Source organism: Apodemus sylvaticus, chromosome 8 (genome assembly GCF_947179515.1).
Source record: "Apodemus sylvaticus chromosome 8, mApoSyl1.1, whole genome shotgun sequence".
Classification (NCBI taxonomy): Eukaryota; Metazoa; Chordata; class Mammalia; order Rodentia; family Muridae; genus Apodemus; species Apodemus sylvaticus.
In genome coordinates, this window is record NC_067479.1 from 61,150,208 (window position 1) to 61,173,195 (window position 22,988).

At 45.6% G+C, this 22,988-nt stretch overlaps 1 protein-coding gene across 4 annotated transcripts in view; it reads left to right on the forward strand.

Annotated features, from left to right (window-relative positions):
• The window catches only part of Ptk2b (protein tyrosine kinase 2 beta), a 122,564-nt gene that overhangs the window by 33,868 nt on the left and 65,708 nt on the right, over positions 1 to 22,988 (forward strand). Inside the window, exon 1 of one of the 4 annotated variants that reach the window (XM_052191145.1) lies at positions 15,715 to 15,805. The exons of the other annotated variants lie outside the window; for them this stretch is intronic. The gene's annotated coding sequence lies outside the window, so the exon portion shown is untranslated. Of the gene's footprint in view, positions 1 to 15,714; positions 15,806 to 22,988 lie in introns of those variants that run through there. 4 annotated transcript variants of the gene reach the window in all.

The following is a 22,988-nucleotide window of genomic DNA, read 5'->3' on the forward strand; positions in this document are numbered from 1 at the left end:
CCAGGGCCCCTCTGGTCATATCCTGGCCCTCACTGGAAGATGGGGCGGGGGGGAATGCCCCAAAGACACCATCTTTGACACAGTCCCTTGAAGGAGTTGGATCATTTTAGGTGGAGGTTGTTGCCATAAGCTGTTCTGTTCTTCACCCATGAAAGGGGTCAACAAGTGGTGGTGAGATGGGTTTGGCTCCACATGTGTCCTAAAGGCAGACACAAAAGATGGCAGAAAATACACTTGGGCCTTCTCTTCCTCCCTCCCTCCCTCCTTCTCTCTTCCTTTCTTTCCTTCTTCCCCTTCCTCCTCCCTTCCTTCCCTTTCCTCCTCTCTTTTGTCTGTCTGTTTTTTATGTTTGTTTGGTGCAGTGTGTATGTGAGTAGGCACACCCAAGTGTGTGGGGACCAGATCTCAACATAGGAAGTCTTCCTCAATTGCTCTCGCCTTATTCTTTGAGACAGCGTCTCTCACTGAACCCAGGGCTTACCAGTCAGCTATATTAACTGACCAGTGAGCTCCAGGGATCCTCCCACCACCTTCCCACATCGCTGACACTACAGACACGTGCTGCCATGCCCAGGTTTTATATGGGGGCTAGGGAGCTGGACTCAGATCTCATAAAGCAGGCACTTCACCCACTGAGCCAGCTCTCTACCTCTGCATGTGAACTTTATAAGGCGTTCTCATACTTTGAGCAATGGGACAGGTTGCAAGTATGGAGACCCTTATCTCTAAAAGAGTTCAAACAGAGGGGCCTGAGCTGGGCTGGGTTGTTGGTCCTGTGACCTGTACAGCTTTTTTCTGAGATCCTCTGTGACTGGGATTGGAATCTATTGTGGTCTCTTTCACCTCTGCATGCTTCTGTAGCCAGTCTCTGCTACTCCGCCTAGCGTAGTCCTTCTCCTTTGAGTGACAGAGGCTGAGTGGATTCAAGTACTCAGTGTCTCTGTAGTGTGTGTGTGTGTGTGTGTGTGTGTGTGTGTGTGTGAGTGTGAATGTGAATTCTCATTGGTCATTTCACCTCCCTCAGGCCCATGGATTACAATTGTTCTCTGTAGAACTGCAGAGGAGGAAGTGATGAAATAGCAGGGCTGATTAGGGAGCCTGGCCACTTGCCACTAACATGCGTGTACACGCAGAGCATCCATTGATTCAGTGTCTGCATTCTGCCCGGAGAGCCCTGAGCCTGGCTCTGCATACACCCCCACCCTGTGTACGCCCAGCGTGGCTTTGCAGCCTCACTATGACCTACAGCATCTGCACCGTCATGCTTGTGTCACTGGGGAGGAAGTCGAGGAGGAGGACACTTGGCAGTGCACTCGTGACGTGCCTAAGGAGGGGTAGAGCTAGAGCTTGCCCCAAGGTCTTCCTGTCCTTTTTAATGAGATGCCACCAAGAGCTGACTCGAGAACTCTGCTCCTGGAAAGGGCATCTCCAGAACAGACAGGGCCATTCGGAATCGCACTCCTGGATGGATGGTGGGCTGCTTATTGTATTTCAGGTCCTGTGCTAAATACAACTTCAGAAGAGGGGCGTTCCCTTTGCTTAGCTTGCAAAAAGCTGGCATGCTGAGGCTGGGGAATCAGTGCTACCATGCAAGCGTGAGAACCTGGATTTGATCCCCAGAACTGATGGAAAAGAGCTGTGCTTGCTTGGCCATGTGCACTTGTAGTCCCAGCACTGGGGAGGTGGAGATGGATGCATCCCTGTGGTTTGCTGCCCACTCAGCCAGGCTGGCCTGCTGGGAGAGCGCCAGACCAAAGAGAATGATAAAATCAATGTTGATAGCTCCTGCAGAGTAACTCCTAAGGTCGTCCTCCAGCCTACACACACACACACACACACACACACACACACACACACTCACACACACACACATACACACCACACACACTCACACACACTCACACACACACCACACACACACATACACACACACATACACACCACACACACACACCACACACACTCACACACACACACACACTCACACACACACATACACAACACACACACTCACACACACACTCACACACACCACACACACTCACACACACACACATACACACCACACACACTCACACACACATACACACCACACACACTCACACACACACACACACACCACACACACTCACACACACACATACACCACACTCACACACACACACACCACACACAGACACACACACTCACACACACACTCACACACAGAGACACACACAGACACACACACTCACACACAGAGACACACACACACTCACACACACACCACACACACACATACACACACACCACACACACTCACACACACACACACCACACTCACACACACACACACCACACACAGACACACACACACACTCACACACACAGACACACACAGACACACACACTCACACACAGAGACACACACACACTCATACACACACCACACACACACACACATACACATTCGACTCGTGTGTAACCACACTCACACTCAGGCACACATAAGAACTTGTAGTTAGAAAAGGGACCATAACAAATGTATAGTAAACACAGAAGTAGAAGTAGAGAGAGCTCATCTTACTGGGGGCATAAAGAAAGTTCCATGGCAAAAAAACAAAAAACAACAACAACAAAAAAAAGGTGTCTGAGGTGTTTGCACAAAGGAGGCTCGTATCTGTGAAGATACAGAATATGGACTGGTGGTGTAGCATTCTGTGCTGGAGGGAATCTTACTGCGAGGTTTCCAGCAGTTGCGAAACAAGCGTTTGTGACTTTCTCTTTTATATTCTCCCACAGTGGATGGTCCCAGGCCCAGACAGATTCCAGCCAGCCTCTCCCCACCATCAGCTCTTCCTCCAATGGGCTGTGGATCTTTTGGATCCTGCCTCAGTATAACTCCCTTCACCCATGCCTTCTGTATCTTTTAAGTGTTGTCCGTATCCTGGGTGAAGTTATACTTGCCAAAATCAATGAACTGGTCACCAAATTATTACCCTCGGGGTGCATTCCTAAGGAGTCTATGCCCTGCCTAGCTCTGGGTGCAGCCACCTTTGTAAACCTCAGGGCTTCTCTTGCACCCTGTAACAAACCCCATGTCTCAGCCACCTTCTCCTCTTCACAGACCCAGCTCCTGCCCCACCCTTCCCGTGAGATAAGATTAACTCCTTTGCTTGCTTTGCTCTTGAGTGTAATGTCATTTAAACCTCTCTTGCATAAACCACACTGTGCCCTATGGCATTATTTAGAGAGTGTGTTCCTCTCTCCAACTGGTCAGGATTTCTCCCTGAACTTTTGTTCATTTGAGCATTTGAACATTGTAGCATTTGTAGCCTCTTCCTTGTTCTCCTACTATATGGGTACTCAAACTGACTGTTGATTTATGGTAATCACAATCCTAGCTGTATGTTTCAAGTATTGTTGTGAAAAGGCTAGAGACATGAAGACCCATACACGTAATTTAACCTTGATATCTTTTCTATAGGATTTTTTGTTTGTTTGTTTAGAATATGGACCTAACCAAGCCCTGCTTCCTTTTTTGTTTGTTTGTTTGTTTGTTTGTTTGTTTGTTCGTTTTTCTGAGACAGGGTTTCTCTGTGTAGCCCTGGCTGTCCTGGAACTCACTCTGTAGACCAGGCTGGCCTTGAACTCAGAAATCCGCCTGTCTCTGCCTCCCAAGTGCTAGGATTATAGGCGTGCACCACCCCTGCCCAGCTGCCTGCTTCCTTTCCTAACAAAATGAACTGGTCATATGTTTCACTGGGCTAGGGGTGTGGTAAAGCAGATAAGAATATAAGATATAAATATATCATTTTTTAGCTCTATGATATTGAGTTACTTCAATGTCCTCATGCCTCGGTTTCTCCATATGCAACATGGTAGAGGAGTAACAGTACCAACCTCTTCCCTTTGTTTTGACAGTTAAAAGTTAGCACGTATGACTGAAACATTCAAAGTATCCAGGAGATGCCAATTATCCAAGGTTATAACCTAGTGGTTATAACTCCCAGAAGGCAAAATGTATACAACCAGGAAGGTTCAAGATAATCCTTATAATGAATAGTTGTTTAGAACTTGTTGGTAATATATCTTCTGGCCACATCAACTGTCCTCTGAGGATGGAAACAGGGGATAACAAGGAATGTCACACTAGCAGTTCTGAGGAAGCGTCCAGACACCACTAAACAGACTTCCTCTCTTATCGTTGTGCACTGTTTTCATCCATATTGAGACCTAAGAGGCCTTCAGTCAGCACTAACTTAGCTGCCGTGCTCCTCAGCCGTGCCACTGTCCACTTCAGATTCGTGTTAAATGGGGCAGTAACTCCACTTCCTGTGATCAACAGGAAGCCTAAAGCCCAAAGAAATTAATCCTGGCTCTTTGGTCTTGAGTAGCAAAAGTCATAGCCTAGAAGATATCAGGGCTTCCATGTCTTATTAGACATTATCTTATGTCTATGCCAGACATAAGAACTAACTAGTTCATTTTTCTGAGAACAGACTTAACCCTTAGCATCTCAGCTTCCTCGGTGTCTTTACAGCCCAGGAGAGTAAGGGTTAACTGCCCAGGTCTTGGGTTTCGTGTTGACCTAATATGTCTCCTGTGTACAGAGTAGAATCTAGTGGCCGTGTCCAGTCTCTAGATCAGAGACTCGCTGTTCTTATGGTAGCTCTGTCTTTGCCTAACTAACGTGAAGAGTTCTTTCTGACAGCCAGATCCTTGTCTGCTACAAATTCTACCTGTCCCGTGTAGCTCTGGGAGCCTCTTTCAGCAAAGAGATGGACAGACTTCCTGGGGCAGACCACAACCTCTTTCCTGTAACCCTGGAAAGAGGAACCATAACTCCCTTGGATGGGGGAAAGGAACGACAGAGATACCCAGAGGTGTCCCCTTCCGAGGGCCCTTTGGTGTTCCTACCCCTTGCGGAGGGCTGTTCCGAGCTGGGATCCTGCAGAAGCCTCCTCTATCATTAGAGGCGTTTTTCAGCATGTCTATTTTGGAGCTACAGCTGGGTGCTTCTCAGAATAAATAGAGCTGTGATATGGGGATAAAAGGAGAAAGGAATCTTACCATCGTTTAGACTCCCGCACTCCTCAGTCTTTTCCAATTTTCTATTCTCAAAGCCTTTCCCAGAGACCCCTTCCTCTACAATGCCTGCTTGCTGGCTCTCTTATAAGCACAGGCTCCCCTCACAGGCAATTCTGTGTATCCTGCTCTGTCTCTACAAGTTCCAAACTACATAGATTTAATGTCAAGGGTCACAAGTTCATATGAAGGTTGAATACCCCTTATTGAAAATGCTTGGAACCAGAGAGGCCTTAGATTTTGCAGTATTTTGGATTTTGGAAAATTTATGCAGACATACTGAGGCATCTTGAAGAAAGGCCCCATGTCATATCTAAATATTTACTTCTCATGCACAGCTCATAGGTATAGCCTCAGGGTGGTTTCACACAATGTTTTAGTGTACCTAAGTTCTGGTGGGTTCATATGTGGAATTTTCCATTTATGTGTCATGTTCCTTGAAAAATCTACCTGTAGAGTATTATTTCAGGCTTGGGTTTTCAGACAGGGGATACTCAGTGCGGTGGTTTGATAGGAATAGCCCCAGAGACTCGTTTGTTTGAATTCTTGGCTACACTGAGTGGCACTATTAGGAGGTGTGGCCTTGTTAGAGTAAGTGACTTTGTTGGAGGAAGTATGTCACTGTGGAGGTGGGCTTAGAGGTTATATATGCTCAAGTTACGCCCAGTGTGCTACACAGTCTCCTTCTGCTGCCTCCAGGTCAAGATGTAGCATTCTCGGCTCCTTCTCCAGCACCACATCTGCCTGCTTTTACAGTTTTGCAAGCCAGCCCCAATTAAATGTTTTTCTTTGTAAGAGTTGCCATGGTCATGGTATCTCTTCACAGAGAAAGAAAGAAAGAAAGAAAGAAAGAAAGAAAGAAAGAAAGAAAGAAAGAAAGAAAGAAAGAAAGAAAGAAAGAAAGAAAGAAAGAAAGGAAGGAAGGAAGGAAGGAAGGAAGGAAGGAAGGAAGGAAGGAAGGAAGGGAGAAAGGAAGAAAGAAAGAAACTAAGACACTCAGCAAAGGACACTTTTCAACAAAGGATATAAGAACTGGACCCCTCTTTCTTCTGAGATGACACAACTAAGTTGATATCCCCTCTGGGAATTGCTGCGCTCTGGTTCCCAGGACTCCTAGAGGTGAGGTAGACCCCTAACACTCAGACTAAGAAGCTTTTCTCCAGCCTTACACTGTTCTTATCCCAAAGCTATGTGGTATTAAAATCCCTGGGAAGGGAGCTAGTACTGCAGGGACATAAGGATAAATCTGACTTGTTTGGTTTGTGTCATGCAATGGGTCCATGGACTAAGGTGGCCCCCATGGCAAGGCACCCAGTCCAATGCTCTCTAAATACCTGTGGTGAGAAGGCATGATTACTAAAGGGCAAATAAGCAGAATAGTGTGTGGCCTCATTTGAGGCCAGGTTATTGGGTATCTCCCTGTGTGCCTCCCATGGCAAGTGGATTCGACAGTGCATGGGAATCACGAAAGCCTCTGGATCAGCTTCCACTGCAAGCCTTTGCCTCCTCCTTTCCCTCTCCTGCTGATATGTGCTCAACTGACTGCCTTTACCCAGCTCTTAGCTGATTGTCCACCGTATAGTACAGCTCAGCCCACAGGGTCCTTAGGAGTCATGTAGGGTGTAAGCAGATGATAATCTTGAGAGATGGAGACACAACCTCAAACCCTCCCTCCCTCTCAGGAGTAGTCAGCCTTATCTGCTCCATGCTTTCAGTTCTCAGCCTGGGGGTCAGATCCACGTGGTTCTTCTGCTACCTGCAAGCATCTCTGAGGAAAGAGTTGGGGGTGATAAGATGCCTGTGCTGAGTTTTCTTTCTTGGCTTGCTTATGGTGTTGAAGATGGACCCATCCTTGGCTAGGTTCCCAAATTAGCCTATAGAAACCTCGGTGGACAGCTAAATGTCACAGCTGTCACTCTGGGGTAGGATAGGGCTTACAGAGCTGTAAGGGATGCCACATATCCTTCCCACTAGCTGAGAGACTTACAGCTGTGAATGCCAGGATCACATCTGGAGTCAGGCCCAACTCTTCTATAGTCCAGGGTTTAGGATGTGGGTTTTGAACTCAACTGAACTTAGAAGTTTATCTCATTTCCCCTGAATTAGCCTTGAGACTTTGGGTTGGTTCTTTAGTGTCTCTTAGAGTTCGTTTCTCCATCTATTATGAGGGAGTACAAACAGTACCTCTATCAAGGAATTCCTTATTCTTTAATTCACCACAGCACTCATTGAGTCTACTCCATACCAAGCATGACCCAGGAGTGGACATTGTGTGGGAAAGACTGATGTGGCATCTGTCCTGAGGTTGTCTGTGTACTCAGCCAGAAGATGGAGTATTATGTGGATTCTAAAAGAACGTTTGCTTGTGCCACTAAACCTTGTAGAAAATCCGTGATGATGGCTGCTGTTCCATTCAGCATTAGGAACAAGGCACAAATGAACCTTAGAAAACATGTCGTCACTGTTAAAAGGACAAAACAGCAACCAACAAATTGGGAAAGGATATTCACCAACCCTACATCTGATAGAGGGCTAATATCCAATATATACAAAGAACTCAAGAAGTTAGACCCCAGGGAACCAAATAACCCTATTTAAAAATGGGGTACAGATCTAAACAAAGAATTTTCACCTGAAGAAATTCAGATGGCCGAGAGGCACCTTAAAAAGTGCTCAACATCATTAGCCATTAGGGAAATGCAAATCAAAACAACCCTGAGATTTCACCTCACCTCACACCAGTCAGAATGGCTAAGGTAAAAAAACTTAGGAGACAGCAGGTGTTGGCCAGGATGTGGAGAAAGAGGAACAATCCTCCACTGCTGGTGGGGCTGTAAGATGGTACAACCACTTTGGAAATCAGTCTGGCGGTTCCTCAGAAAACTGGACATGACACTTCCGGAGGACCCTGCTATACCTCTCCTGGGCATATACCCAAAGGATTCCCCAGCATGCAATAAAGACACATGCTCCATTATGTTCATAGCAGCCTTATTTTTAATAGCCAGAAGCTGGAAAGAACCCAGATGTCCCTCAAAGGAGGAATGGATACAGAAAATGTGGCATATTTACACAATGGAATACTACTCAGCAATTAGAAACAATGAATTCACAAAATTTTTTAGGCAAATGGTTTGATTTGGAAAATATCATCCTAAGTGAGGTAACCCAGTCACAAAAGAATACACATGGAATGCAATCTCTGATAAGTGGATATTAATTAGCCCAGAAGCTCTGAATACCCAAGGCACAAATCGCATAACAAATGATTCCCATGAAGAAGTATGGAGAGGGTCCCGATCCTGGAAAGGATTGATCTAGCATTGGAGGGGAATATAAGGACAGAGAAAAAGGAGGGAGGTGATTGGAGAATGGGTGGAGAAAAGAAGGTTTATAGGACATATGGGGAGGGGGGATCTGGGAAAGGGGAAATCATTTGGAATGTAAACAAAGAATATAGAAAATAAAAATATTAAAAAAAAAGAAAAGAAAACATGTCTTCATCTGGTAAACCATCCTACTCCTCTTGTGTTGAGATTTTATTAGGATTTCCGGGGGGAAGAGACCAATAGGAAGCATAGAAAGATTTATCTGAAGAGTTGGATCACATAATTGTAGAAGTTGGTAAGAATCCACCTTTGTAGTCAGTCAGCTGGAAGCCCAGGAGGAATGGTGGATAAACTCCAGTCTGAGAACTGGCAGGCTTAAGACCAAGGGAGAATCTATGCTTTGGTTTGGTTTAAAAGACTGAAGAATCCTGAGTCCCATCTGGGAGGTCTTTAGGGCAGTAGGAATTCTCTCTTACCCTGGGAAATTCATTATTTGTTCTTCATCTCTTCACCTTCTTGCATGAGGCCCACCCACCTAGAAGAGGGTGAGCTGCTTTATACAGCTCACCATTCAAATGCCAGTACCATCAAAAAATGCTCTGGCAGATCCACTCAGAATAAGTTTTAACTAGATGCCTGTTACCTCGGGGCTGGCCCAGTCAAGTTGAAATTTAGGAAAAAAAAAATCATTGTGAGGAACAATGGTCAGGGAGGTAGTCGTAGCTGAGAATGGGTCTGAAAGAGTATGGGAGACCTCTGGGCTGTGCTGGGCAGCCCCCACCCCCACTGCTTCCTGAGACCAGGGAACCTGGCCTGTGGCTGAGGCAGGGAAGGTCACTACTAACCTTAGAGCTCGATCTAATACAAGGGACACGCTTTTGATCTCTTTATGTTTTGTTCAGTTGTGCCAATACTGAAGACAGTTCACAATAAAAATCCGATTTGTAGTTTCTCGTGGTGAAGAACCATAAATTGATTATATGACTGCAAATGTCTGATTGTACATGGAAAACACATGTTGAATTTGAGCCCAGGCTGCCTTCTTTAGTGTGTACCTGCTGTCCTGTTGCCTTGGCCTCTGCTAGTGATGCTCTGACAACCCCTCCCAAGCTGCTCTGACCAGTGGCTGTCTAATGGACCACCCCCCAGCCGCCACCATAGTCCTTCCCATGGCTCTTTGCAGGGGAAGGACCTTGGTAAGAAAACTGTCTTCTCTATCTAGGGAGTACTCAAACAGCTGCAGGGTCTTGGCTATGAGCCAGGAAAGGACTAGCAGCTTCCTCCTGATTACCACATTTTGTAAACTTGTATCAACATTTAATATCTTATTTATTATTATTATTGCTGTTATTATTAATTTATTATTATAACTCTTGAGGGAAACTACTAGGTCATATGGATGTCAGATGCCCTGTTTCCTTGTTAAGTATTTTAGAAGGTAAGGTCTGGTGAGATGGGCTTTGACATGGGAATCTTCTAGAACCACTGAGTGGCAAAAAGAAATGTGGCTCCATTTCTGAGCACAATAAGCAAAATAAACATGTTTAGGTCAGGGAAAGAGACTTTCCAGAGAGCCTAGAACGTCCACTCTTACAAAGCTGAAGGGATAGCACACTACTGGAGAGGGCTTGAAGCAATTTTGTATGTTGCTGTTGGGCAGGGATGGCCACCTGTGATGAGGAAGGCTATGCATGAGAAACTGTTCAAAGATGGAAACATCCAGTCAGAAGGCAGTGAGGCCCTAGGTTGAGGGCCTTCAGGGAGTACAGAGACCCCATTCTTAGACTGCAGGCTTATGACTTGGCATTATAAATTGTTTTCAGACATAAGCACTGAACTTCTTATACAACACATAAGTCTCAGGAAATAAGGAATTTGGAGCACTAAAGAGGACTTGATTTAGGTCCAAAGGTTCAGAAAGTAGTAGGCCCATTGTGATACTTGGGGTCTGTTTGAATCAGGCGTGATAAGTTATACTTGTGTGTAAATTGCTGTGATAAAGGAAGAAGACATTTGTTGGCAGGCCATGCGGTGTCAAGCAGGGGAACATTCGGGTAGGGCAGGAGCCTTATTGTGGCTCCCACGGGGAAACGGTAAGCATGCTCAGGAGTGGCTGCTGTAAATAATTTCTGCAGACTCTGAGGAGTCAGTGCTTTCCCCTGTAGCCTGGGCCAGAGAGCCCAGGATGTGTGCAGATCAGATGGGAATCTGCTCAGTGTCAAAGAGACCCATAGAAGGAGCTTAGGATCTACTTGGTAGTTTTGCATGTGAAAAGCATGCTTTTAGCCTCTGGCTGTTGCCGGAAACATCTCTAAGGGGCTTGACAAAGCCCCAAGCGTTAGAGCTTTAGAGCATTAAGTACCAGAGGAGAAACTGGCCTGAAGAAGGCCCTGGGGGCCCTCATTGTAAGCTCCTGGGGTTGAGAAGATCAGCTTCTCCATGTGCCTGCAGGAGGAACATATCACACTAGTTGGTTGGTTCTCTTCTAGCCCAGGGGTACTTTAAATGGAACCCGAAGGGACCCAAGAGTCCAGTCCTTGTAAAGAGGTAGCTTGAACCCAAAGCGTGGAGCTTCCTTTACTAAAGTCTCATGGTCTGGGGATGTCGCTCATTTACTACAGGGCTCACCTAGTAAATAAACCTCTAATTTCACTGCCCAGCGTCATGGAAACAACACTGTGGCTCGAGCTTCTGTTCCACAACTTTAGAACCGGAAGCAGGGAAATCAGAAGGTAAGGAGGGGAAAACGGCTCCGAACTCAAAGAGAATCAGGAAATCAGTTTATTCTGAAGGCGAAATATGAGTGAATGTTCTCAGGAACATAGATTTGGATCTCTCCAAATACAGCTTCCCAGTGCGGAAGCAATTTCATGGAGTTTTTGTGGTACTAGAACAAAGAAAGTTATACCCGAAGGCATTTAAAAAGTTAGGCCAAAGGGGTGGCTTACCTCAAGGTAAGAGAGGCCCCACCCTAGGCCCCAGATGGTAGCTGATTCTTAGCCCTTCCATTGGTGGATGATATGAGTTTTGTTAATATGTTCCAGAGATTTTTAATCTGTTTATCAGGATATTAAGTCTGATACAGGTCTGACTCCTTGTGGGGCTAAAAAAAAAAAAAAAAAAAAAAAGCCAAAGAGAATTTCTAACTAAGGTCTAAGGCTGCAACATTCCAAACGCTTCACAGTAGATAAAGTGCTAATCACAGCCTTTGTGGGCAGGCCACTTTAGGAATTCTCATTCATCAATCCATTCTTTGCCAAATAATAAATCAGAGGCTAGCCTGGGCTGTGTAAGGCCCTGTCCCCAATCAATCAATCAATTAATCAATTAATTAATTAATTAAAATAAAAATAGCATTGCTAACTGTAGAGCACAGCCTAGAACTCAATGCTTTAGCCATGTTCCTTGGGGTTGGATAAAACTGGAGAGAGCATGCCCTGTCCCTGTCTGTAAGAGTCCTTAAACCTTAGGAAAACATGAGGTCAGAAATGCTCCTAGCAGGGGCATTGACAACTCCCTGGCACAGCAAGAAGACAGCAGCATTAGGTCCCTGCTGGGCCTCCCAATCCTCAGCTTAGCCAAGACCACAAGATGTCAGAGCCAGGATGCTGCTCTGGATGAGGAAATCTCCGTAAGTCCCAACCTCAGTCTGAACCAAGTGTTGGGCAGCTGATTTCCCCTCTCTGGTACCAGTCTTGCAAATGTCACCCAGTCACGCTCAAATAGCTGTGTCATCATTCCCATTAAGGATCTTCTAATGAAACCAGAAAGTAAAGGCTGGAGAGGAATGAGAGAGAGAGAGTGAGAGAGAGAGAGAGAGAGAGAGAGAGAGAGAGAGACCAGGCTGAGCCCTCTAGCCTGTGTTTAAAGAGAAGAACTTAGAGCCCAGACAGAGGAAGGAATTGGGAGGTAGTTTCATTATAAATCAAAAGTACAAACTCAAATGGGAAGGGCAGCCTTCTCCCAGAAAGCTGCAAACCCTGGGATTCTGGGCAGTCTGATGTGTAAACCTTAATGGAAGGAGGGAAGAAATATTCATGAAGAGGTTGTAGCCATGACTAAGGCAAGGCAAAGGTAGGCAATTCCAGGAACAGGTTGGGAATTTTTTCCTGCAGAGTTTACTCCAACTTTGCGTCCTTATATGGGATTTTTGGATGTGTCACAGCATTAGGTACATGATAGGAACGGTGGATTTTGCAAGATGAAGCAGTTAGCAGTTGCTTTGGTTCATGCCTGTTCTAGCTGGCTTTGGATGGTCTTGGTTTTGTCCTTTTAGAGGTCACATGGTGTCTACTGTGACAGACCTGAGTTTATATCAACATCTAGGTACTTTGATTTTATCTCTTTTCCCCCATTCTCTCTCTCTCTCTCTCTCTCTCTCTCTCTATATATATATATATATATATATATATATATATATATATACATAGATACACACACACACAAATACATACAAAAACATACAAACACACACACTCTACATGTTTCAAAATCCTATTTTCTGATTGAAAGGTAAAGGATGGGCCATGTGTTTTTAACAATCTTTCCCAAGGATCTTGCAAGTTCTAGAAAAAACAGCAGAGTAGATGATCTCTGAGACCCTGTCTAGTGCTGAATTCTACAGTGTTCTGATTTAGCCAGGGCTAGTCCAAGGGGATAAATTGTTACCACTGTCCACAGAGGCAGAGGAGGGCTGGGGCAGACAGGAGAGGAGCATCTGAAGTTATTAGCTGTTCAGAAATGAAGGGCTGAAAGCTACAACCTAGGCATCATCCCGTCTCCTGGGGCTGTGTTCTTTCTTCTGCCCCATGGGCTCCTCCGTCACCAGGTTCTCTCTCTTCATGCCATGTGCCTGTGCCAGTGAACCTCACGGAACACAAGTTTTACAGTGTCCATTCCTGTCTGGTTTAATGTTCTACCCATATAGCCTGTTTGCTGCCAGAAGGGCAATCTGTGTTCTAGATTCTTCCTTTCCTTACCTAGCGCTCAACCATGCGAGAAAGGCTATGGGGTATGCAGTGAGTAGGGCAGCCTGTGTTCTAGATTCTTCCTTTCCTTACCTGGCACCCAGCCATACATTGGGACACTTGACAAGAGCTGGCAATGTTGACAGCTGAGAATAGAACCCAAGAGTGAGAGGGGCATCTGCTCAGCCAGTGCTGTGGAGATAAAAAGAGTTGGGGGTCGCCACCTTAGCGGAAGGATGAGCAGGGAACAGAACTCAGAATGGACTTGGCATCTCATAGGAGCCAATGGTTGAACTTTAAGGCCATGGAGAAGGTTGTATGACCTTCAGAGATTATTATACTCCAAAATTCTAAGTATCAAGACCTAAACTCAGAGAGCAGAGACCTGCTGGCTAGGTTCACATCCAGCAAATGGGTAGGACCACTGGCTTGGCCTTCTGGGACTGGCTTCCAAAGTTCCTGCTTATCATACCTGGTTTTAACAGCCTTGCTCATTCTGACTGCTACAGAGCTCTGGAGATGGGAGTAAAATGTATGTGAATAGTAGGGGACCTTATTATGGAAGGATGTGTGAATACTTCAGACCATCACTACAAGGTTGTGTTAAAAACATAGACTATGGATGGCAAAGCCTGAGTGAAACTCATGACTGGCACTTCCAGGGGCAGAGCTAGGATCTGAAAGCAGATGTAGAAAAACTTCAACATGTCCTAGGAAAAAGCTGTGATACTGAAAATGCTGCAGATGTGAAATGGGTAGATGATAGGTTTTCTTGACAAGATAACTTTTCACCAAAAGCCTTTATGAAGAGGCTTGAAGGAAGGATCTGTAATCATGACCATGACGGATATTCCGTATTGGAGGCATCTCTCTGTCACTTTGAGAGGAAGAGTTCAGAGAAGAGACAAATGACGTAAATGAGAAGGCGTTTTATTTCAGCAGTGGTTCTCAACATGTGGGCCAAGACCCCCTTGAGGGTAGAACAGTTCTTACACAGGAGTTGCCTAAGACCATTGGAAAACACAGATATTTACATTATGCTTCATAACAGTAGCAAAATTATAGCTATGAAGTAGCAGCCAAAATAATGTTATGGTTGATGGTCACCATAACATGAGGAACTGTATTATAGGGTCGTAGCATCAGGAGGCTTGAGAACCAAGGCATTATGGGTAAAGCACTGGGCGGGGGGTGCTTCTCAAGAAACCTGCATAGCCTGGAATTTTATAGTTTTATAGGCAGCTTTAATGGAGGGAGAATTATTCATGAGAAGATTGTTCATGAATAATAAACAGATTATAAATATTAGTTTAATCTTCCCAACTGTTTTGGGTTCTGTTCTGTTCCCAACTGTTTCTGATAGTCAGGATCTCAGCCTGGGTATTTGAGAGTTTAATGTCTCTGTCCTCAAGTTTTACTTTCTTCTGAAAAGCAGAGGAAGTCAAACCCCAGCTGGGATTTCCTGTGGCCATCATTCCCTCCCTTGCTGTCACATTTATTTGCAAGGTTGGCTGTTGCCTTCCTTCCCAGCATCCATAGTATGCACCTTCATTCTCTGGGACAGGACCCCTGATAGCATGCCCTCCTGTAGATGACAGTACCTCCCCTTTATCTCTTTCTTTTCTCTCACTTTCTACATGCTCAGCTGTCCCATTCCCCCTCCCATAAAGGCCTCCTCCTGTGGCCAATGATTTTAACTCCCAGGGTCCACTTGGGAAAGCCTCTAGTCTGTGCTAGGAAACTTACTCCTGGTGTCATCAAGCTGGAACCCTCACAAGGGGGTCTCGGGACTTCTGCAAAAGGCTTAGAAAGGAGTGGTACATTCAGTTCTCTGAGGAACTAGGCTATTGCTTTAGGCACTGTGAATATTCACACCCAAGGTATTGTTGGGAAATCATTCTTAGCTAATCTGGGGTTTTATATGAAACAGAAGTAGGGGTCAGATAGACCAGCTGTGCTACTTAAGCCATCTGGGTCTCTTTCTGGATGTCAACGGAATGCAGTTAAAGTATAAAATCTTGGTGTATGAGGCGCGCGTGTGTGTGTGTGTGTGTGTGTGTGTGTGTGTGTGTGAGTGAGTGATCTAGAAAGTTCTCAATCAAGAGAGAAATAAAATGTGGTGCCTTTGAAGACCCTGAGCTCCTGGCTATGATCATAACCTCACACTTGCCTCCATGAGCTACCCCTCTCTCTTCACCTCCCCCACATACACATCTTGTGTGCCAGAGGAGGGAGCCTCCACCATTCCCCTGAGCCCTCTGCTAGGTTCTCTGTCCTTCCTGCCTTCTGGTCTGTGGTGAGCTGTAGTGAAGTGAGTTGCTATTCTTTTTCTGATTTCCTGTGCTCTTCAGAAACCTTAACGAACGAAGGAAAGCTGATGGACCTGGTGGCTAAACACAGCCTCTGATCCATGCAGGGAAGCTGGACTCATAAGTTTTACAGGTAAAACCCAGGGTTCTGTCTGTGTTTTTGCTAGCATCCTACAAGGGGAGATGAAAAGCTTGGGAGGGGCTGGATGTAGGGTATAGGGTCTTCACTATTTTCATATTTGGGTCAATATATCTTAAGAGATGGCCAAAACAATCCCAGAGAAATATCTACTGTTGAACCAATCTAACATGGAATGGGAAAACTCAAATAACTGACTTCAAGGCTCTATTTGTTCTTAGTTTATACTCTAGCTATAAACATGGAGATGCAGTTGTGTCACAACTATGTGTAACTTTGAGGTCTTGCATTAAGGTAACACAGGATACCTATCTAGTCTGCTCACTGGTTACTTTTTAGGATAGAGTTGATTCTGAATGAGGCTCTGGGTCCTGGTGGGAAGGAAGTCCAGTGGAAACACCATGGTTTTTTTTTTTTTTATCATCATTTTCCCTTTCTTTCTTCCTTCCTCCCTCCCCTTCCTTTTCTTCCTTCTGTTCGTTTCCTTCTCTTCTTTCCCCTCCCCTCTCCTTTCTTTCTTTCTTTCTTTCTTTCTTTCTTTCTTTCTTTCTTTCTTTCTTTCTTTCTTTCTTTCTTTTTCAGATAAATTACTAGTCTCTCTCTCTCTCTCTACAAATTCTCATTTGTAGAGCTTTGGTTCTGGAAGATTCCTGAGTATCCACCTGGCTTCCCACTCCTATGGCTGGCTCTGGGTCCTTGTGAACATTTTCTTTCATGACTTCTTTGCTACTTCCATGCTGTGGAGGTTTCCAGTTGGGTTTTCCCATCATCTTTTATTTGAGTTTCTAAGCCGGTAATAAGAAACCCTGCTGTAGTTGGAACAGCAGTCAGGAAGCTGCTATATAGAAGACCTCACACAGGAGGGGAGGGGAGGGAGGGGGAAGTGGGAGGGGAGGGGAAAGGGGGAGGGAGAGGGTGAAGGGGGAGAGGGTGAAGGGGGAGAGGGTGAAGGGGAGAGAGGGTGAAGGGGGAAAGGGGGAAAGGGGGAAAGGGGAGAGGGTGAAGGGGGAGAGGGTGAAAGGGGGAGAGGGTGAAGGGGGAGAGGGTGAAGGGGGGAGAGGGTGAAGGGGGAAGAGGGTGAAAGGGGGGAGAGGGTGAAGGGGGGAGAGGGTGAAGGGGGGAGAGGGTGAAGGGGGAGAAGGTGAAGGGGGAGGGAGTGCTCTTGGTTGGGATCTGACTCCTCCCTACTTTGAATTCTCAAAGCTAGAGTTTTAGAAGAACAAATTTCCCCCCAAATTTTCTGAGTGCTGAAAAACTGAAACTACCTGTTTCTTTTCTTGGTTCTCATTTCCCAATAGAAGGCTTGAGTAACAAGCCACTGAAATAGAAACTACTAGAGCACTCAGATATGAGGCCTGGAGATAGCCAGAAAGGCCTGCATTTATGAGCTGTAACCCACTGAGCTCTGTCACAACTCTGCTGAACAGCACACTGTCAAGGGAGTCCTGTGGCCTGGGAACTCGGGGTTCTGGGATCCCACTGATGGATGCACCGTTTAGTTTCCTAAATCCAGTTCTCACCAGAGAGATAAGGCCATGCTTTGGCTTCTTACCCTTTCTGGGAAGGTGTTAGAATTACTCAGAATGTCAAAGGCTGGGAAAGAGGGAGATGTTGGGCACAGGAGGCAAAGTTTCAGTGATACAGAATGAATGAGTTCTAGATCTCTAACAAGCTGTGACTAGTCTGGTATCTTGTGGTTGATAGTCGCTGGGAGTATATCTCACCCATGCCCACCCCCATGCCAGATGGTAACTATGTAAATAGACGAATATGCCAGTTAGCTCTTCGATAAGACATCATACTGCACACGTTAAGTATATATAATTTCAAGTCCAGGTTCAGTGTGTGGCTCCACACATAAAAATTGGTGATGGTAGTGTGGTGTGCGTGTGTGTAGTGTGTGGGGTTTGTGGTATGTGTGTGGTGTGTAGTGTATGTGTGTGTGTGGTGTGTAGTGTATGTGTGTGATGTGTGTGTGTGTGTGGTATGTATGTGTGCATTGTGTGTGTGGTGTGTGCATGTGTGTGGTGTGTGTGTGTGCATGTGTGTAGTGTGTGGTATGTGGTGTGTGTGTGTATGTGGTGTGGTATGTGTTGTGTGTGTGTGGTGTGTATGTGTGTGTGTGGTGTGGTATGTATGTGTGGTGGTGTGTGTATGCATGTGTGTGTGTGGTATGTGCATGTGTGTGGTGTGTGGTGTGTGTGTGGTATGTGGTGTGTGTGTGTGGTGTGGTGTGGTGTTGTGTGGTGTGGTGTGGTGTGTGTGTGGTGTGTGTTGTGTGTGGTGTGTGCATTGTGTGGTGTGTGGGGTTTGTGGTGTGTGTGTGTGGTGTGTGGTATGTGTGTTGTGTGCATGCGTGTGGTGTGTGGGGTTTGTGGTGTGTGTGTGTGGTGTGTGGTGTGTGGTGTGGTATGTGTGTGGTGTGTGTGTGTGTGTGTGTATCAGTACTTTTGCATTGTTATTACACTATAATGGGCTTGTCCTGTGAGTGCAACTGCTTGTCCATAGTGGGAGTTTAGGGGAAAGATTCTGTTACCTGTGCTATTTGCAGAAATAACTCAGGAAGCACGCGGAGGCAGAAGGACAGGATGGGTGAGTGGTCAGCTACTCAAGGCTGGAGCAAACAGAAGGCACAGCACGGTAAAGGACGCTGAGGCAGGATCAGACACTCATCTCCCAGGATATTGCTTAGAGCCCAGGATGATTTTCCACGTCCCAGATCTCTCCTGCCGGGTCGTATCAGTTGCCTGTCTATATTGTTTACACTATACCTCAGTTTGGATTGGATTCGGGAATGCTGTTTGCTGCCTAGCCTGGCTTTGAGCTAAGACTGGCCACTCTCCATGGTCTTTGGAGAAGACAGGAAGTCAGACTGTAAGAAAGAGGGCTCCAGGAAGAGGCGAGGCTTATGCATATGGGACAGACGGCACATATCTTTAAATACATTTGACCAATATAGAAGCAAGAGAGCAAATCGTGTAGCTACATGGGATTCTAAATGTGGGTGTGTTTTTATGTAGTTACAAATTCAGTATGCAAATTCCATTCTCTGTGGCTTAACATTTTTATATACATCTTTTCACATACTACTACTCTTGTATTTTTATCATGGTTCATCTCTATGTTATTGATATTGCTGAAATTTCCTTCTGAGCCTTTTGTTCTAGTTCTCGTCATTCCCCTGTGGTAATCAGTACAGCAGTGAACATCCTGGTACAAAAGATCTGCTTTCCTCCCCTCTGACCCATGGAGTATCCAGGGTAGCTTTCACCTTCAACTAGATACAGCCTAGAAAGATCTGACAATGGAATCTCATTTGAGGAATCACCTAGGTTAGACTGGCCTGGGGCATGTCTGCAGGGATTGTTTTAATTGCTACTCGTAGCACAGCCACTGTGAGCAGCACCATTCCCTAGGCAGCCGGTGCTGAGCTGTTTAAGGAAGCTAGCTGAGCTTGAGCCTGCCTACCAGCCAGCAAGCAGCATCTTTCATGGTTCCTGCCGTACACCTTTAAGTTCCTGCCCAGACTTTATACAACAATGGATGGTTGTAAAATCATAAGCCAAATAAACCCCTTTTCCCCTGAAATCACTTTTTGTCAGAGCATTCTTATCAAAGCAATAAGAAGTGAAACTAGGACATGGACCGTGTTTCCCAAACCAGGTTAGCAAGGTGTGAGTTATTTAGTATTTTAAAAGGTGGCTCACCAGAAAGCCAGTTCTGAGTAACTCACCACCCATCCACGTGAATTTCATTTGTTTTCCCTCTGGGTCTCTTAGCTCTTTTAAGGAGTTTTCAGTTGGTTTCTTAAAGTGGATTCTATTAGCATTTTTTAACCGCACGGGTTTCTCCATCTATTTTTAATTTCCCAAGTCTTTTCACACACAGGTGGCATCCTGTTTGTTTGACAGGGCATCTGGATTGTTGCTCTAGTTGATTCCCGTTAGAACAAAGACTGATGGCTGTAGTGTACAGATGGGGGATTCAGGCTGTGCGACGGTTTCGGTGTCTGTTTACACGATGCAGAGCTTTGGTGTAGACTGGATTTGTAGACTGGCAGATTGGAGGCTGGCAGGTGGAAGCTTCCTCAAGAGGATGTTTTTGTGGGATGGGGAGGGCAATGGCTATGATGAAAATCTCGTGTTTATACTATATAGGGCTCTTTTGAGGACTCGGGTTTTCTCTCTCTTTTTTTAAGTTTTAATTTTATTTTATCAATTTTTTTTCTTTTAAACTGCATGTACATCTGTGAAGGTGTCAGAGGCTCTAGAACTGGAGTTATAGATGGGTGTGAGCTGTCATGTGGGCGCTAGGTCCTCAAGAAGAACAGCCTGAGGCTCTAGAACTGGAGTTATAGATGGGTGTGAGCTGTCATGTGGGTGCTAGGTCCTCAAGAAGAACAGCCTGTGCTCTTAACTGTCAATCCATCTCCAGCCCCTCGGGTGGGTCTTCTTTTTTATTACCATTATTTAAATGAAATCTATGGATCACATTCGATCTCTTAAATGAAAGTCTGCGTATTCATCTCACTACGCACGCCATTCTGCTCAAGGCCTACATTCCTATCAGGGCTGCATAGCTGGCAACAGATGAACTTAGCAGCGGAATTTTTGTTTAAGCAGTCATGTCTAGGAGCCATGTCAGAAAAGCAATGTGCAGCTGAGATACCCCTGACACACGAACACATCCAGAGCTGCACATCCCAAAGTGGTGTTTAGGCTGCGTATGGCCTAGGTGTGTTGGTTAAGAAGTTCTCATCCAGCTTCTGTCTCTTAAGAAAGGGGACACTAAGGTGGCTGGCTCCATCAGTTTTCCTTACGCTCAAAGTGGGAGAGACATCTGCCTCGAGGGACTTCAGCAAAGTAGTGAGAGCAAAGACATGTGACGAGGGAACCCTGCATTGCCAGGAAGGCTCCTCATCTAAGTGGTTACCAACCAAAGACAGGAAATACTTGAAACGCATTCTATCTGCACTGAATATTTACAGACTCTTATTTTCTAAAGTAATAAGATAAAATAACCATTTGTATATCAAGTGTATTAATTATCTTGGGTTCAGTGTAGCACCTACAGCAGGATGTGCATAGGCCAGATAGAAGTGCCACAACATTTCTAGGAGGGGCTGGAACATGCTTAGATGCCGACATCTGTAAGGTCTTGCTAACACTGAAGGATGCCTGCATGTAAATATAAAGACTCTTCCCCTCCTTCCCCCAGCCACTTAAATCTTGGCTGGAGGAATGGTTCTAAATTTTTTTTTTTTGCCATGATAACTTAGTTTATGAATCAAGTCAATGTAATGCAAAGTTGGTTCTTTTTTTTTCCATTTTTTTAAACCAAAATAAACAAATCAGGTCTGTAGCTGTGGAGGTCAAAAGAGGGAGGAAGGACATCAGGCTCCTTGGGACAGCTTACCCTTATCCACTGATCTGCTTTTGACTTGCCTTGGAACAGAAAAGAAAAGGATCCATCAACAACTTCCATGTGTTCAAGGGAACAACAGGGAAAATTAAGTGGCTGGGGGAGGGGTTAGGAGAGAGGAGCCAGCAGGACCAAGAGGCAGCTAGTGCCTGGGATTTGGGACCCAACTCAGGGCCAATCACTCCAGGCATGGTAGCTGGGGCAAAGTTCCTACATACAGCCTGAAACCCAGGAAGGGTAGCAGAGCTAGACCTGACGTCACTGCTCACCCCTCTCTAAATACCCCATGCCATTCTTCACTCACGCAGCATCTAGATGACACCCCCAAACCTGCCAGTTATAGCTTCCCCATGAGCTCTCCAAGCAAGATGAAGCTCCTCCTAGTCTTGAATCTGTGACTTGATGGGGGATGAGGACTCATGCAGCCCTGCACCCATCTGACACTGATACTCCATTTTGTCTTCCCGAGCATTACTTCCCCCTGGAACTCTGTGTCAGGGGTCCCTCACCATGGAACACAGCCCCTCAAAACCTGTGGCCCTTAATCAGCAGAACCTAGCTATAGCCACATGTGTACAAAGCCCAGGGGGAAATGTGTAGGAGTTTTCTAGATAGTGCAACGATGCATTAACTTTTGATAGACCACATTACTTTAACTAACAGTGAGTAACATGACAGTTAGTATGACAGTAAATATGAGTCCAAGTGTTTAAACCATGGAACCGCTAAGCCCAGTCTTCCCCATCCCACGAGGGGAAGCCTTAATTATTCATCTGTTCATGGCCGAGTATTTCTATGCAGCACAGCCTAGCCTGCACTTGAAAATCTGTTAAGCTTACATCTGTTTCTTGAGTTCTGGGATTACAGGTGAGTGCTACGATGCCCAGCTTAATTTTTTAATGTTTTGTCTGTAAGAAGGATTTATCCCATTTCACAAGCTAATCTTGCCTTGTCTCACAAATCTGTGAAGATTTTGAGAGAGAGAGATAGAAATAGGGGTGGAAACTTGACCACCTTAGGTACCATTCTCCATATTCTCCATGTGCTGTCTAGCTTTTTTTTTGAGACGGGCTCTCTCATTGGTTAGAACTCACCAACTAGTCTAGGATGGCCGGTCTGCTTGTCGACCTCTACAACAATGGGATTACAAGATTAAGTCATCATGCCTAGATTGTTTTGTTTTCCTGTTAGGCTCTGGGGAGTAAACTGGATTCTCATGCACGCAAAGCAAGCTCAGTATTGACTGGTCCATTCCCTCCCAAGAATTTGGTCTGTCATTAATGCCAACACTCTCCATCTCAACCTGATGTCTCATTCAGTAACTATAAGCTCTCTGTATGGAGTACAAGGCCATGGGCGGGGAACACCCATCTTCCCCATGCTAGATTCTCATGGGCATTTGACCAACAAGAGCTGTTTGAAAACTTGTGACTTCCCCTACTTACCATCTGGCCTGCTCATTAACCTCTCAAGAAGATGGGATGAGAACTCAGTCAAATGCCCAACAAAGCTCTGGTTGCTCATGGCTGCAGGCTTCCTACCCAGGCGGCACTGTTGTTCCTACATGATTGGAAGTGGAACAGTCAGGGGAGAGTTAAGCCTGGGCTGACAGATGCCACAGAGTGTGGCTTCTGAAAGGTCTTCCACCTCAGAGAGGAGCAAGCTTCTCAGAAGAAGGCGCATGGCCTGCCCCTGCTCCTGTGCACCTGGCTCCTTTCTCTTGCTGGGCTGAGTGGGGAAACCACTGAGTGAACGA